Source organism: Ambystoma mexicanum, chromosome 6q (genome assembly GCF_040938575.1).
Source record: "Ambystoma mexicanum isolate Mex_15411 chromosome 6q, UKY_AmexF1_1, whole genome shotgun sequence".
Taxonomy (NCBI): domain Eukaryota; kingdom Metazoa; phylum Chordata; class Amphibia; order Caudata; family Ambystomatidae; genus Ambystoma; species Ambystoma mexicanum.
In genome coordinates this window covers 1,619,174,071-1,619,185,995 of record NC_090937.1, presented here as the reverse complement: position 1 = coordinate 1,619,185,995, position 11,925 = coordinate 1,619,174,071, and positions in this window count along the sequence as shown.

The following is an 11,925-nucleotide window of genomic DNA, read 5'->3' as shown; positions in this document are numbered from 1 at the left end:
GTGGTGGGAGACATGAGTGGGGGCCTGGTGGAGTCTGCCCCTGGTGGCTGGGGGGTGGGGGTGGTGGGAGACATGAGTGGGGGCCTGGTGGAATCTGCCTCTGCACTGCTGGGGGGTGGGGGTGATGGGAGACATGAGTGGGGGCCTGGTGGAGGCTGACCCTGCACTGCTGGGGGGTGGGGGTAATAGGGGACATGAGTGGGGGCCTGGTGGAGGCTGCCCCTGCACTGCTGGGGGGTGGCGGTGGTGGTAGACATGGGTGGGGGCCTGGTGGAGGCTGCCCCTGCACTGCTGGGGGGTGGGGGTGCATGGGGACATGAGTGGGGGCCTGGTGGAGGCTGCCCCTGCACTGCTGGGGGTGGGGGTAATAGGGGACATGAGCGGGGGCCTGGTGGAGGTTGCCCCTGGTGGCTGGGGGGTGGGGGTAATAGGGGACATGAGTGGGGGTCTGGTGGAGGCTGCCCCTGGTGGCTGGGGGGAGAGGGTGATGGGAGACATGAGTGGGGGCCTGGTGGAGGCTGCCCCTGGTGGCTGGGGGGTGGGGGTGATGGGAGACATGAGTGGGGGCCTGGTGGAGGCTCCCCCTGATGGCTGGGGGTGGGGTGATGGGAGACATGAGTGGGGGCCTGGTGGAGGCTGCCCCTGCACTGCTAGGGGTTGGGGGTAATAGGGGACATGAGTGGGGGCCTAGTGGAGGCTGTTCCTGCACTGCTGGGGTGTGGGGGTGGTGGTAGAAATGTGTGGGGGCCTGGTGGAGGCTGACCCTGCACTGCTGTAGGGTGGGGGTGCATGGGGACATGAGTGGGGGCCTGGTGGAGCCTGCCCTGCACTGCCGGGGGGTGGGGGTAATAGGGGACAGGAGTGGGGGCCTGGTGGAGGCTGCCCCTGGTGGCTGGGGGGTGGGGGTGGTGGTAGACATGGGTGGGGGCCTGGTGGAGGCTGCCCTTGCACTGCTGGGGGATGGGGGTAATAGGGGACATGAGTGGGGGCCTGGTGGAGGCTGCCCCTGGTGGCTGGGGGGTGGGGGTGATGGGAGACATGAGTGGGGGCCTGGTGGAGGCTTCCCCTGGTGGCTGGGGGGTGGGGGTGATGGGAGACATGAGTGGGGGCCGGGTGGAGGCTGCCCCTGCACTGCTGGTGGGTGGGGGTGGTGGGAGACATGAATGGGGGCCTGGTGGAGGCTGCCACTGCACTGCTGGGGGGTGGGGGTGCATGGGGACATGAGTGGGGGCCGGGTGGAGGCTGCCCCTGTACTGCTGGGGGGTGGGGGTAATAGGGGACATGAGTGGGGGCCTGGTGGAGTCTGCCCCTGGTGGCTGGGGGGTGGGGGTGGTGGGAGGCATGAGTGGGGGCCTGGTCGAGGCTGCCCCTGCACTGCTGGGGGGTGGGGGTGGTGGGATACATGAGTGGGGGCCTGGTGGAGGCTGCCCCTGGTGGCTGGGGGGTGGGGGTAATAGGGGACATGAGTGGGGGCCTGGTGGAGGCTGCCCCTGCACTGCTGGGGGGTGGGGGTGGTGGTAGACATGGGTGGGGGCCTGGTGGAGGCTGCCCCTGCACTGCTGGGGGTGGGGGTGCATGGGGACATGAGTGGGGGCCTGGTGGAGGCTGCCCCTGCACTGCTGGGGGGTGGGGGTAATAGGGGACATGAGTGGGGGCCTGGTGGAGGCTGCCCCTGGTGGTTGGAGGGTGGGGGTGGTGGTAGACATGGGTGGGGACCTGGTGGAGGCTGCCCCTGCACTGCTGGGCGGTGGGGGTAATAGGGGACATGAGTGGGGGCCTGATGGAGGCTGCCCCTGGTGGCTGGGGTGTGGGGGTGATGGGCGACATGAGTGGGGGCCTGGTGGAGGCTGCCCCTGGTGGCTGGGGGGTGGGGGTGATGGGAGACATGAGTGGGGGCCTGGTAGAGGCTGCCCCTGCACTGCTGGGGGGTGGGGGTGGTGGGAGACTTGAGTGGGGGCCTGGTGGAGGCTGCCCCTGCACTGCTGGGGGGTAGGGGTGCGTGGGGACATGAGTGGGGGCCTGGTGGAGGCTGCCCCTGCACTGCTGGGGGGTGGGGGTAATAGGGGACATGAGTGGGGGCCTGGTGGAGGCTGCCTCTGGTGGCTTGGGGGTGGGGGTGGTGGCAGACATGGGTGGGGGTCAGTGGCGGCTGCCCCTGCACTGCTGGGGGGTGGGGGTAATAGGGGACATGAGTGGGGGCCTGGTGGAGGCTGCCCCTGGTGGCTGGGGGGTGGGGCTGATGGGAGACATGTGTGGGGGCCTGGTGGAGGCTGCCCCTGCACTGCTGAGGGATGGGGGTGGTGGGAGACATGAGTGGGGGCCTGGTGGAGTCTGCCCCTGGTGGCTGGGGGGTGGGGGTGGTGGGAGGCATGAGTGGGGGCCTGGTCGAGGCTGCCCCTGCACTGCTGGGGGGTGGGGGTGGTGGGATACATGAGTGGGGGCCTGGTGGAGGCTGCCCCTGGTGGCTGGGGGGTGGGGGTATTAGGGGACATGAGTGGGGGCCTTGTGGAGGCTGTCCCTGCACTGCTGGGGGGTGGGGCTGATGGGAGACATGAGTGGGGGCCTGGTGGAGGCTGCCCCTGCACTGCTGGGGGATGGGGGTAATAGGGGACATGAGTGGGGGCCTGGTGGAGTCTGCCCCTGGTGGCTGGGGGGTGGGGGTGGTGGGAGGCATGAGTGGGGGCCTGGTCGAGGCTGCCCCTGCACTGCCGGGGGGTGGGGGTGGTGGGATACATGAGTGGGGGCCTGGTGGCGGCTGCCCCTGGTGGCTGGGGGGTGGGGGTAATAGGGGACATGAGTGGGGGCCTGGTGGAGGCTGCCCCTGCACTGCTGGGGGGTGGGGGTGGTGGTAGACATGGGTGGGGGCCTGGTGGAGGCTGCCCCTGCACTGCTGGGGGTGGGGGTGCATGGGGACATGAGTGGGAGCCTGGTGGAGGCTGCCCCTGCACTGCTGGGGGGTGGGGGTAGTAGGGGACATGAGTGGGGGCCTGGTGGAGGCTGCCCCTGGTGGTTGGAGGGTGGGGGTGGTGGTAGACATGGGTGGGGACCTGGTGGAGGCTGCCCCTGCACTGCTGGGGGGTGGGGGTAATAGGGGACATGAGTGGGGACCTGGTGGAGGCTGCCCCTGGTGGCTGGGGGGTGGGGGTGATGGGCGACATGAGTGGGGGCCTGGTGGAGGCTGCCCCTGGTGGCTGGGTGGTGGGGGTGATGGGAGACATGAGTGGGGGCCTGGTAGAGGCTGCCCCTGCACTGCTGGGGGGTGGGGGTGGTGGGAGACTTGAGTGGGGGCCTGGTGGAGGCTGCCCCTGCACTGCTGGGGGGTGGGGGTGCGTGGGGACATGAGTGGGGGCCTGGTGGAGGCTGCCCCTGCACTGCTGGGGGGTGGGGGTAATAGGGGACATGAGTGGGGGCCTGGTGGAGGCTGCCTCTGGTGGCTTGGGGCTGGGGGTGGTGGCAGACATGGGTGGGGGCCAGTGGAGGCTGCCCCTGCACTGCTGGGGGGTGGGGGTAATAGGGGACATGAGTGGGGGCCTGTTGGAGGCTGCCCCTGGTGGCTGGGGGGTGGGGCTGATGGGAGACATGAGTGGGGGCCTGGTGGAGGCTGCCCCTGCACTGCTTGGGGATGGGGGTGGTGTGAGACATGAGTGGGGGCCTGGTGGAGTCTGCCCCTGGTGGCTGGGGGGTGGGGGTGGTGGGAGACATGAGTGGGGGCCTGGTGGAGTCTGCCTCTGCACTGCTGGGGGGTGGGGTGATGGGAGACATGAGTGGGGGCCTGGTGGAGGCTGCCCGTGCACTGCTGGGGGGTGGGTGTAATAGGGGACATGAGTGGGGGCCTGGTGGAGGCTGCCCCTGCACTGCTGGGGGGTGGCGGTGGTGGTAGACATGGGTGGGGGCCTGGTGGAGGCTGCCCCTGCACTGCTGGGGGGTGGGGGTGCATGGGGACATGAGTGGGGGCCTGGTGGAGGCTGCCCCTGCACTGCTCGGGGGTGGGGGTAATAGGGGACATGAGTGGGAATCTGGTGGAGGCTGCCCCTGGTGGCTGGGGGGAGGGGGTGATGGGAGACATGAGTGGGGGCCTGGTGGAAGCAGCCCCTGGTGGCTGGGGGGTGGGGGTGATGGGAGACATGGGTGGGGGCCTGGTGGAGGCTGCCCCTGGTGGCTGGGGGGTGGGGGTGATGGGAGACATGAGTGGGGGCCTGGTAGAGGCTGCCCCTGCACTGCTGGGGGGTGGGGGTGCGTGGGGACATGAGTGGGGGCCTGGTGGAGGGTGCCCCTGCACTGCTGGGGGGTGGGGGTAATAGGGGACGTGAGTGGGGGCCTGGTGGAGGCTGCCTCTGGTGGCTTGGGGGTGGGGGTGGTGGCAGACATGGGTGGGGGCCGGTGGAGGCTGCCCCTGCACTGCTGGGGGGTGGGGGTAATAGGGGACATGAGTGAGGGCCTGGTGGAGGCTGCCCCTGGTGGCTGGGGGTGGGGCTGATGGGAGACATGAGTGGGGGCCTGATGAAGGCTTCCCCTGCACTGCTGGGGGGTGGGGGTGGTGGGAGACATGAGTGGGGGCCTGGTGGAGTCTGCCCCTGGTGGCTGGGGGGTGGGGGTGGTGGGAGACATGAGTGGGGGCCAGGTGGAGTCTGCCTCTGCCCTGCTGGGGGGTGGCGGTGGTGGTAGACATGGGTGGGGGCCTGGTGGAGGCTGCCCGTGCACTGCTGGGGGGTGGGTGTAATAGGGGACATGAGTGGGGGTCTGGTGGAGGCTGCCGCTGGTGGCTGGTGGGAGGGGGTGATGGGAGACATGAGTGGGGGCCTGGTGGAGGCTGCCCCTGGTGGCTGGGGGGTGGGGATGATGGGAGACATGAGTCGGGGCCTGGTGGAGGCTGCCCCTGGTGGCTGGGGGGTGGGGGTGATGGGAGACATGGGTGGGGGCCTGGTGGAGGCTTCCCCTGCACGGTTGGGGGCGGGGGTGGTGGGAGACATGTGTTGGTGATCAGTAGTGCAAGGTGACATGTGGGTTGGCTGGTGGGCATGGCCATGGTGGATGGGTTGCCTGTGGGACATGAGCAGGGGTACAGGGTAGTACCCTGTGGTGTGGGCTGCCGGCAGGGGCCGTGGAGGGTGTAGAGGGAACACCTGGGGGGACCCACATGGCCAAATCACGTGTAGCATTCCCCGGCACCACCGAAATACACGTACCCTGCAGAAATCGCGTGTGAATCTTCTGCGCACCTCGGAATACACGTACCCAGGCCAATCGCGTGTGGAACTTCCCGCACACCCCGTAGTACACGACCCAGGCCAATCGCGTGTGGAACTTCTCACGCACCCCCACCTACCCAGGCCAATCGCGTGTGGAACTTCCCGCGCACCCCGTAGTACACGTACCCAGGCTAATCGCGTGTGGAACTTCCCGCGCACCCCGAAGTACACGTACCCAGGCTAATCGCGTGTGGAACTTCCCGCGCACCCAGGAACACGTGCACACGCTATTTTTCACACAGCGGGTGTCCGTGTTTGTCGGTGCCCCTTTGCACCTCATTTGTCCTAGAGGGCCACTGTATGGGCCATTCATCATGGCTTTATATGGGTGCTTTTTGTTAGCGCACATTTTGGCGCACATTTTTTTCAGTCGCAGCGGCGCTACCGCCTGCTTTCTTGTGGCGTACTTGTTTGGCTCTGTGCGCATCTTTGCCTGTGCGCTGGTTTGCCCTATTAGATTCCATGAATACGGGTTGTAGGCGAGCGTGTGGGCGTTCCGCGCACTTGCCTCCTATAGGTCCCCCGTGACGCCCATATTTTCACGCGTTGTTCCCCATTCCGAGTGTTACGCCCCGTGTTCCGCCTACTTTTGTGATGTGCGCCGCGCTATGTGCGATTTCGCAGTGGCCGTGGCGCACGCTGTTGGATGACCTGTGCGCCGGCGTGCGCACAGGTCATCCAACAGCGTGAAAGAACAGCCCTTCCCGAGGTAAAGAGCAGTCAACCAGGCCAAGGGAATGGTTGGAACACGACGACCAGACAACCACAATGTTTTCACTAAGGCGAATGGGGGCATATTGCCCGGTATTGCCCACGAAAACCAAAGCCAGAGGCAATGTCGGATATGCCCAAAAACAAGAATACCGAAGAAGGAAGGACCCGTATCTGATGGAAGTATGACTAGATGGAAAACCGAGACAAGCCCTGCTGGATTCAGGAATTGAGCAGTCCGCCATAATACTGGAAGTAAGTGGCTTGGCGGGGAAGGGTAGAGGAACTATTCCTATTACGTGTGTGCATGGGGACACCAAGGCATATCCCTCCTAGGAAGTAGATCTTGAGGTAAAGGGGGTTAGCATGAGTATGAAGGTCGCCATAATGCCCCATTTACCGGCACAAGTGCTAGTAGGTAAAGACCTACCTTTATTTGAGGAATGTCTACTTGATCAAGAGTGGCTGCATACCGCGCCCTATGCTCAAACTGAAATCGAGATGAGTCACATCCCAGACCTAAGAAGACAAAAAGAGAAGTGAGAGAAAAACAAAAATTGTGGCATGAAAGTCGTAGATATGTAGGAATAATAGATTGGCTACCAGAGTCAGGGACCAGGTCCTTCCGGAGTGAACTGTTGTTAGACCCAACTTTAAAACATGCTCGAGACCAAGCAACATCAGATAACAAGGAAGGAGTCTATCCGTGGTTCAAGTGAAAGAACGATCTGGTTTATCGAGTAACTTTGAATCAAAAGAAGGAAGAATTGGAACAGTTACTAGTACCGTTGGTATTTAGAGAGACCATTCTATGAATAGCACATGATGATGTTGTAGGAGGACACTTAGGGAAAGAGAAAACACAGGAGAAATTGCTAAAACGTTTCTTTTGGCCCGGAATATACCGAGAAGTGGCCAAATATTGTGAAGAGTGTCATATATGTCAAAAAACCAACCCACAAAAACTAAAAGAATCTCCCTTACAACCCATGCCACTTATAAAGGAGCCTTTTTCCAGAATTGTGATAGATATGGTTGGACCATTAGAACCCGGTAGTCATGGATATTCCTACATCATGGTGATAGTAGACTACGCCACAAGATACCCGAAGGCATTTCCTATGAAGGGCATTAGCGCTACACACGTATGCAACCAATTAGTTCAATTTTTTTCAAGAGTTGGCTTGCCCACAGAAATAGTAACGGACCAGGGACGAAACTTTATCTCAGGAGTGATGAAGAAGGTTTGCGAACAGCTAAATATCCGACAGATACGTACATCAGTATACCACCCTCAAACAAATGGATTGGTGGAGCGATATAATAAAACCCTCAAAATGATGCTCAAAAGAGTCACGGCACCAACAGGAAAAAATTGGGACAGAGTCTTACCATGGGTATTAATGATACTGAGGGACACACCTCAATCGTCTACAGGATTTTCTCCCTTTGAGTTGGTATTTGGTCATAAACCCAAAACAGTCCTGGATATAGCCAAGAAAGAATGGGAAGAACAAGAGAAGGAAACTCACCTTACTGACTATGTTCTCGATATGAGAGAACATCTAAACAAACTAAGGGAGATGGCCAGAGAAAATCTGGGGAGAGCCCAAACATCCCAAGCTCATTACTACAAAAATAGTGCTAGAGCTAGGAAGTTCCAAGAGGGTGATATGGTGTTGGTTTTGTTGCACAGGTAATCTAATAAGATGTTGGCACAGTGGAGGGGACCTTACAAAATCATACGAGTTCTGGGTCCCGTGAATTATTTGGTGGAGCAGCCAGACAGAAGAGAGAAACAACAAAACTATCATGTAAACCTCTTGAAAGAATGGAAGGGGGCTGAGACCGCCAACATGAACATCCTAAAAATAAGTAGAACAGACTCAGCCATGCATGCAGTTCAATGGGGGCCACAAATCAGTCCAAACCAGAAGAAAGAACTAGAGGTCCAGCTACAACCATTAGAAAACGTGTTCTCGTTCTTTCCAGGAAAAACACATCTAGTAGAACATGTCATCAACACGGATCCCTCTCAAACTATGAGAGTCAGACCTTATAGACTACCTGAAGCAAAGAGGGCCGTAGTTCAAAAGGAGGTAGAAGAGATGTTACGATTGGGAGTAATCGAACCCTCAGACAGTCACTTGTCATCACCCATCGTCTTGGTGCCTAAACCGGGTGGAAGTATCTGATTCTGCATGGATTATAGGAAATTGAATGCAATTTCAACCTATCAAGCTTATCCCATGCCCAGAATCGACGAACTAATAGACCAACTAAGCACGGAAAACCCAAAGGAGGGTTGGTGGGGACAAGAGACAGAAAATAAAACAGTGCTGGATCATGAAAATGAAACACACACAGGCCCTGATATTCATGGCTGCGGCCATACAAGTACAGACTTCATAAAAGCACCGTCTTAGGCAGCCGCGGGAAAAGACATGATTCATGTAAATAGTTTACACATCAAAGGCAACACGTTCCCTCTGAAGTCAACGCCGGCTCAGGCAGCCGAAGGAAAAACTTGTTTCCAGTTTAAGGTTGGCAAGTTCATTTCGAAATCAAACTGCAGTTATAATGACCAGAACAGAAAACCATACGAGCGTATGAATAAACAAAAGAGAGCGCCACAGAAAACTGTAGAAAACAGCGTTACTGTATCACAGAACTTAACGTGTACTTTTACAATGAAAACCTGCGTTCTCCACGAGGCACCAGTGCAGGCTCCATTATGGCGACCAGGATCCTCCAGATATGGGGGCGGGGCTTGGAGGGGCTTTTCAAACTTTCGGGCGGGGAAGCATCCTGATTGGGTGGAATTGTCCAAGCCCCTATATAAGGGAGGAGAAAAGGAAAAACTGACAGATTTGTTTCCTTTCTGTTGCAGAGGCCAGCAGAGAGTGAGGAAGCAGCCGAGAGGTTCCAGTGGGCATACGAAGACTGAACTAAGGTTTTTCCCTTATGCTCTTACCAAGCCTGCTGATAACGAACTCTGGACTCTAAACAGGGGTTCTTACCCAACTTAATTTCTTTTGTTACGATTTTTGAAGTCAATAAAGACAAATTTTAGTTAACTCAACTCCTGCTCATAGTGATCCATTACACATTGTAATTGATTAATTGGTAAAATAATACACATGCGAAAGTGAACTATTGAATTTGCAAATGCAATAATTACAAAAGTAACGGTGAATACTGATCCATAAAAAACAGTAGTAATTGAGAAGCACTTGATATATTGTTGGTCTGAAAGAAAGGACGAGTGGGTGGAAAGGTGATTAAGGGGAGAAAACATTGTCATGGGGCGAATAACACCACTAGCTCATATTTGTCAACACCTTCCATTATACAGTGAAAAGATACAAAAGTACCATGATCAGTGGTTGACAGAGATAAAAGGAGACAGTGTAACACCGATTTGGCCAGAAGGAGGGTCATTTGATAAGAGAGTGTTAGATTTAGTGTCTACGCACTTGCTAGCAAGATATAAGGGGAAGCAGTTACAAAATAGAAGGCAAGTGCTGGACCTATGGCGAATGTTCGAGGAAGTCACCCCCACAGCAGAGGTAGGTAAAGAAAGACCAACTGAAAAACAGAAAACACAGGAAGAGGTAAGTGGAACGCCAAAGGGCGAGTGCACAACAACCACAGCTGAGGGCGATACAACCAAAACATATCCTTTAATGACAAGACTAGCAGTAGGATACAGCGAGCCCCTGTACATACCAGCATGTCCCACCCCCACTCCTCAAATGGAGCGGTGGGTACAGAACCACCACCCTATGACAAAGGAGGTTTGTATGGCCCAACGAGCGCATCCCCATGAATTTAGCACACTTGACAGGAGAGTTAAACCGCCAGCTAGCGCATGCACAAATGGAGATAACACAGCTAAGGGCACTCTGCGATAAGGGCCAAATGCTGCCTGGGGGAGGGGAGGTGCCTCCATTATCCGTAACAGATCTATCACCCCCACCAAGCACAACAGGGGAACTACCACCAACAACATCAGAGCCAGCACGATCCATAACATCCTAAGAGACACACATACCAAAAGGGCGAGAAAAGGAGTGGAGATCAGGGGAGTTCCTGTTCCATCTGAATGACAAACCAGTGAGGATTATATGTCTAGCTACTCCAGAAAGCCAGCAAGGGGAAAGACAGGGGGAGAATGGGGAAGAAAATACAGAAATAGAAGAGGTATGGAGTGATTTAGATGAATACGAAGAAGCAGCAGCCGCTGTGGGATCTCCACTACCATTGCAGCTTCACGATTGGGACGAACCATCACCACCACGATGGCAGGGTAGATTAAGACAGCGAACAGGGAATATGTTGGTGAATAAAGTGAAGAAAGGGACGGTAAGTAAAACAGGAAAGAAACATAAGTTACAGATGCCACTGATACATAAGGGAGCAGGTAGGCCACACTTTATCCCATGGGCCCAAATGGACAAAAATAACTTGTTGAAAGTTCTCCCTCCACTATCGGGAGGGGCTGGCAAATGGATACACGCATTCGAAAAAAACACGGCAGGTGTGCCACTAGGCACAGGCGATGTAAAAAGTTTGTTAGTGTCGGCAGTTGGTGATCAGGCAGACGCAGTATGGGAGAAGGCAGGATTTCCAGGAGTAACAATGAGTTGTGACCGCCATGACGGATCACCGTTCAACAAAGTTCGAGTGCAAGTATGGGACGCATTGCGGCGCATGTTTCCAGACATTCCAGATTTACATTTAGTGATGCAGTGTACAATGGAGGAGAACGAGGATCCTGCGCAATTCATACTACGGGTGCAAGATTTGTGGAGAAGCAAAACTGGCACGGCGTGGAACCAGTCCACCGCCTTGTTCTATTTTATCATAAAAAAAGGGCTCCCGGAGGAGGTACAGAAGGCCTTGGATAAAATAGCTGAGATAGAAGCCAAGGGTTGGCCTGAGATTCAGAGTAAAATTGCGCACCACTGCAGGAGGATCAAAGAGAGAGAAAAAGAGATAACACAAAAAAGGCTGGCTGACAAAGAAAAACTGGTGCAAAACAAATTGGTGAAGGTCGCCGCCGTAAACGCCAGCGTACCCGCAGATAGAGAAAACGAGGGGGATGAAGGAGCAGGAAGTAGGCCAGTGACAATAGCAGCGTTGCGGACAGCAGGAGAACAAGGACCGTGGAACGGAGAGGATTCATACAGCGGACCACAGTGGCAAGAAACACAAGCAAGAGGAAGAGGTGGGTACCATGGCCAGAAAGGGGGATTTGGAGGTATGGGGAATAGAGGGTTTGGTGGACAAGGGATGAGAGGAGGACCGTAAGGGTATTGTTGGAACTGTGGCTGATGGGGACATTATTCAAGAGATTGCAGAATGCGGCCTTCAGGGTATTTCCAAGGGCAGCATCCCATGGTAAATGAACAAGGATGGGGATGCACACATCCAGGTAGCCCCTATGGATTACCAATGGGACGGGGAAGACAACAAGACCAGTGCTATAACGAACCCCAGATGCAGCAAAGACAGCCACCCCCCACAACCGCATCACAGCGCACAGCAACCCATGGCGAGACAAAACGCTGTAGGCAATGCAAATAGTAACTGTTTCGCAACGGCTGCAAGGGGCGCACCGGCGCCATTCTGTGGCGTGACAGTGGTCGGAGACAATGTCTTTTCAGTACCAGGGCAAGAAAGGTATGCAGACTAGGACAGCTCACAGGGAACACTTGCGTGTCCAGTCCTATCCACCACCCTACGTACAGAAGAGGAACCACTAGTGGGGGCAGAGATAGGAAACAAGCAGTTTATCTTCATGGTAGACTCGGGAGCAGAGAAATCATGTCTTATGGAAGGGCGGTTTCCGCTCTCAGGCAGGAATTTGGAAACGCAGGGGTTCTCTGGGGCTATTTTAAAAGTTCCTTACACTAAAGATCTTGATATGACGGTAGGGGGAAAAACCGTGCGCGCACCCTTA